General features: G+C 38.2%; 1 protein-coding gene across 3 annotated transcripts in view; it reads left to right on the top strand.

The window, feature by feature from the left end:
* nphp4 (nephronophthisis 4) overlaps positions 1–6000 on the top strand; it is a gene marked incomplete in the record, with an annotated part of 192717 nt that overhangs the window by 114527 nt on the left and 72190 nt on the right.

Here is a 6000-nt window from a genome sequence, read left to right as displayed (position 1 = left end):
CTTTAGCGAAAGTCTGGTTACCACCGTGGGGGTGACTAACGGACTGGCGTGGAGCATCCGTCAGCGCCGGGTTAAGTAGATCTCCGTGTAGTCACCGTGATGGAGAGCAGGTGTGCTGGTGATGGCCCAGCCCGGGGGTGTGGCTACCCGAGCATCACGCATTCCACCGACACAGGACCACGGACCATGACAAGTAATATTTTAAACCGTCAGCTTTCTTGACTTCTCTGCCTGTTGTTCTCAACATTTCATCCTGGTAATCCCTGCAACATTTTCACTGGATCTCATTCGAAATCCTCCTCCCTTTAAAGCGACGCCTGACTATTATTTCCTTCCTGTGAGTCACATGGTGAGCTTGATCCCACGTCAAGGCCTCTCTCTCTGTCTTTCTCTCTCCTTTATGTGCGCGTTCTGACACTAAGAGAGCGGGCAGATAAACATTCATGAAGCTTCTTGAAGGAATGATGCTGGTTTAGCATATACAGTGGATACGTGCAAAGTTAGGTCCTTGACTCTAATGGAAATATAATCGTGACAAATGGTCGAAGAGCACACAACAAATTCTGAGCTCAACAGTCTGCAGGCTAACAAACAGTTATAGTGTCAAAATATCTCCTTGTGTCACCGGTACACACTTTTTCTTTTCCTGCCAGTCCTGCAGTGACTACCATTTTCCCTGCTTCCCGTATTATTGGACCTTCTCCACCCACTTTACACACATGCTAATTCTGCCAGTAAACCTGCCACTACTGATAAAGGCTCAGTTTTTCTCCTTGCGAGTCTGTTGGAGTTTCTTTTGTCATTGTGTGCCAACTGCTACCCGTATCTATTCCCACCTGAATTCCACCTGAATCTGCCTACCCGTACTTACTGTATCTTGCATTATTCGTCATTAAATTACTTGACTTTTTCCTTCCTGCCAGGCACATTGATTTGTAAGAGCAGAATTGGAGATTCTGTGTGTGTGAGGGAGGACAGAATCGTGAGCATCACAGATGATTTGAATATGCTGTAGGAATTATATAACTGCATTTGAGCAGGCACTAAGGAGGCTAAAGCTCAATATGAGTAAAGATGAGGTTTTGGTAGCTTATTCGCCCTGTTACAGTACCCCTTGCCCTAACTGTCAAAATAAAAGCTTCGACAATAGACTGTAGTGTTATACTACGAGACAGAGATGTAAACAGACCAAACAGTGTTTGTTGTGCTGTATTAAAATTAACCATTCACTGATCTGATCTCAAATATATTTGCAGGCGAAGCCTTTACAACAGAGTCATTTTGGAATTAAAGGTTATTGCAAAATAGAAAGTAGCTCCATATAACGATGGCTGTGTCAGCTTCCTGATTATTGCTGTTTCTAGGGTGTCCTATTTATTCTATTGTCATGAATAATTATAATTATTTGCATGAATAATAAATAAAATGTTTAAATGATTTAAACCATTAAACATGAACATACATAGCTGGTGCTCATTGTAGCTTCCAAGCACAATCCTGTACTCAGAAATCTAATAAGCCTGATACGGGGTGTATGGATTTAGTGTTGTCTAATCCCACTCCATGGGGGATTAAGAAAACTAATATTGTAACAAAAACAATTTTCATAATAGACACGCTGCAAATCTGAGGATCAGTCGCATCTCAAGAATTTGGCTGTCCATCCTTCCACAGTGCCAGTCCACACTTCTATTATAACTCGGTTTCCTCACGCAAAGCAGACTGAAGCAGCACTCTGAATTTGTTTCGTGCTCAGATCTTTCGTCAGCAGCACGTATTTCCACAAGACACATATGTACGCATTCACACATACTCACGTGCAGGTCCCATGAAACTAGAAATGACACACTTGGCTGTCAGGACAGACAGGCTGAGGTTAGAACATTGGCAGCCGCAGTTATGCCACGTCTAATTGCCTTTCTCCGTGTATTCTCCTGTTGTATGTGCGTGTGTGTGTGAGATTCTCTCACGCAGAGTCGTCTGCGTAGTGTCTTTCACGCCTTCTGTGTGCAGACGTGATGACTCAATGTGAGATCGCATGCATGTGTGGATATGTGATAGTCCACTGGTCTTAACATTTGAGGACATTTTGACTTGATCCCAACAACCGACTGCTCATATTTTGGTTTACGCCCACACCTAATATAGTCTTTAGAAGCGAGGAAACTATGAGACTTAGCACAATTCAAAATGTGTCAAACCACTTTGTTTGAAAATCTTCCATTTTTGCTCTGTTTAGGTGTCATTTCAGTTGATTCCAATTAAACCATGTCCCATATGTTCCATCAGTGCCACTTTCCTAGACAGATGGCAGTATTTAAAACTTTAAAAAAAACAACAACATATATCTGGTTCTATATGCCAGCTCTTTTTTAATTAACAACAAAAATATTTCAACCCTGATTAATTTGATGGCAGTCTTAGTTACTGTGGTGGCAAAAAGTGTGGTTTAATGCCTCCCTTGGCAGCAGTCGGTCCACGAGAAGCTCCGTCGTCAGAAATACACAAAAGAGCAACTGGTGTTTAGTCCTCAATCAAACAAACACACACTGTTTCAATAAACAAATCTGCCTTTTCCCATCATGGCGTGAGAAATTGATTTATTTTGATTTCACGCCGCACTCAGTAAGCACATAACAGGGCACATTAAAGTTGGTTATCTTGCTGAGAAGTTGGAGGTGTGCAGCCTGTCACCTGCAGCTCTTTATCAACAGCACAGTTGTTGTTTGTTCTTGTTCCATTACTTTTACAGTGGTGACAAATATCTTGTTTCCTATGGCATCTTCACAGAAAACGTCTAAGCTGTGGTTGTTTTTTCATATCTTCGAGATGTTGAGGAGAACACATGGTAAGCTAACTGGAATCTAGCGCACCCAGGTTTTTCCAAATACAGGCTTTTCAAATTCCTGTGAAACCTAGTGTGTCTGAAAGCAGGAGCTTCTTGTGAGCAAAATAAGTTTTGCGTAGCAACATGTTTCAAATAAGCGTTGCAATTTAACTAGGACACCAACACATTTTCAAGGGAGAAACAGAATCAGGTATTCTTAGTGTGATTTTATTTATTTTTTTTGTGGTTTTCTATCTATCTAGCCTGTCTTTTAAAAAGTGGATACTTTTCACGCAGAAGTGGGAGAAAGCTCTGTCTCTTCAGCATCAGGTCATCTGTTGTTTCAAACATTGTTCAAACCGGCAGACCTTGATTTCTAAATGTGATCTTCCGAGAGAGATCAAACACTCTATTTCAGAATCGATATTGAGGAAATCTGATTTATCGGGGGGGGCATCTATTTTTCCATTTTCTAAAATAGTTCTGTCTTTGGTTTGTACACTCAGTATTATGCTCAAGATCACATTGCTTCACTGAATGTATGGAAACATGTAATGAGTTTGATTAGCTGCGTGATTATGGCTAAAAATGATCTTTTAATTGTACCGTTGTATATAAATTTTCTAAATTAATCCGTTTTAATTAATCTTTGCAGAAAAATAAACCTTTATTTACCTGGCCTAAATCTTTTAGAAAGAAAATTAAAAAAAAACCCATTTGACTCCATTCGTTGTACCTGCCTGTTGGAAGTAAATATAACTCACCAGCTGTGAGATCCCTCTCTATTTCCCCTGTTACATTTTGCATACAGTGCAGATTTTGCCACTTTAGAAAGATAATTGCTCGAGGGGATAACATATCTTTTGTGGAGTATGTTGACCATTTTCCTGACACCTTCGTTACTCACTGTGTTTATTGGTCTCATGTGTGGCCACATGGAATGTGATTGGTTGGTGTTTGTGAGGTGGATGGATATACTGATGTGCTGCACAGACTCACTTTCATGGATGTCTGAGTCTGCCTTGGTGCATTTATTACACTACAGTTTGTGATGTTTTTTAGGTGGTTTTATCAGTTAGTTGTGTTGCTTTGCAGGCACAGACACACAACTTTACAGCACTTTTTGTATATGGTTTGTTCTTTTATTAACATCACTTGCCCTAAATCCAAAGTTTTTCCAGAAGAATCCGCTTCGAGGGACAGGCTCTTAGTCTTGTGCTGTGCCAGGCATTTACATTTTGTTGTATCTCTGTCTTTTAATGTTTAATTTACTCGTCCAGACTAGTCCAGGATACTCCTGGCTGTGATGGGCACTGATGTTAGGAGTGCTTGATTTGCTTTTGGCTTTTTCTGCTGGTGGAGCAGAAACTCTCATGTTTGTTTAATTGTACCAAGCCAAAATCATGATCAAGATCAAGATTTGATTAGTTGTGCAGGGTGAAGTTTAATGTTTTTCCAACATTAACGCTACTTTATATCATTTTAATAGATTTTTGTCTTTATAGGGGTTTTTTTGTATTTCTCTATTTAGCCAATGTGTGGACATTCAATAAAATTGTGTGGTTGCATCTGTTCACTTATATACTTGTTGCTTGGACACATAGCTAGAATCGTGGGCTGTGTCTCTGTGTGTCTTCAGCACGCAGCTACAGTGTAGCCACACATCTATGAAATGAATACTAGCTATAACCAGCAGTTTGTGAAGAAGTACCCTGTGTCACAGAGACACATCAGAACTTGCTATGTGAAGTCTTCCTTGTTTTTTTTCTTGTTGAGGATAAGATTTGAAGAGAGCAGGGATGTCTGTTGTAGTTCATTTTAAGCATTTGCATTTGCAGTGTCCTCAGAAAAATACCAAAGTGTGTTAGGCCAACAAAGCTGTGGGTGAGTTAGCAATTCTTCTTTTATTGCTCAGTAAAGTTCATTGCAGTATCTTTATTGCCATCTAGAGAGCCATTTGTTTTGAGTGTAGCAGATTCAGTAGGGGTCACAAGTGAACTGAAAGGCCCATTATTAAGGAATACTGCAGTTCATTGACAGATTATTTTTACCATTATAGCCTTTTCTCTCTTACTTATCAAAATGACTTCCAAAGCTGAAAAAATATTCTGTAAAGCTCTGTCGAAGATTGAGCAAATAAGCAACGCAGCACTGATCCTACTAATCTTGGCTGGCAGAGTTGTTACACTTGTATATTTTCTAACTAGTTTTTATTTTTATTTCGTTTTGACCTTTTGTTTTGTTTTTTTAATACAGTTTAGTTTGAGTTAGTTCCCAGAGTGGATTTTCTTATTTAAATTGACTTTTTTATGATTTGGAAATGTTTAGTTTTAGTTTAGTTTTTATAAGTTTCACTGTTAGTTTTTGTCTTTTTATTTATTATTGTATGGAGGATGTGACAGAGGCAATAGTTACGAAAATTAGTGCATATTTCACAATAACAACACATAACTTTATGAAAGCAGTTGACCGATCCAGAGTGTCAATAAACATGTGTATCCATCATATAGTTTATTTAGTATATAGTAATAAATTTATTTAAGTTCTAAAACAACTAAACTAAAACAAAATAATTTACAAAGTTTTAATTTCTCGAATGCTTTCACATAATAACCTATGATAACCTTGACATGCAGGACTCAGTGTGCTAAGTTAATTCAACACACTATAAATTATTTAGGAACAACAGCATCACTTTTGGAAACTGGTTTCCCCAAATGTTTCATATAATTCTTTTTTTTTTACTTTGAAATGTTCTTTACCTGTATTAGGAAAAAAGTTAACATTAATTGTCTAACAAAAATATCCAAAGCAGGCATCAGGGATAACATCTTTAGATATTTCCTTATATATTACGACCTGGTCTTTGTCTTTTTATTGATCTGAAGAAAGAGGAGGCATAATCATGAGAATGATAAAGTGGTGTTTTCTCAGAGAGAACTTTTACTTTAATGACTCATGCAAACATTACACAGTTTACAAAAACTGTATGAAATAGATTCATAGTTCATTTACACACGTTGTCACTGCCTCAGACAAACTAAAATCTATAATCTTTTTAAAATGTTATGTATATAGCTGACATTCACTAGTACAGCCCTCAACACGGAACACAATTAGAAACATTTATTGATTATTGATAGAGTACAGTGGCTGTATGGTAAGCAATGATC

The sequence above is a fragment of the Haplochromis burtoni genome, unplaced genomic scaffold (assembly GCF_018398535.1).
Source record: "Haplochromis burtoni strain Fernald_Lab_line unplaced genomic scaffold, NCSU_Asbu1 Contig_60, whole genome shotgun sequence".
In the NCBI taxonomy this organism is placed as follows: Eukaryota; Metazoa; Chordata; class Actinopteri; order Cichliformes; family Cichlidae; genus Haplochromis; species Haplochromis burtoni.
The sequence above is the reverse complement of the archived record's forward strand: the minus strand, read 5'-3'. Positions and strand labels throughout refer to the sequence as shown.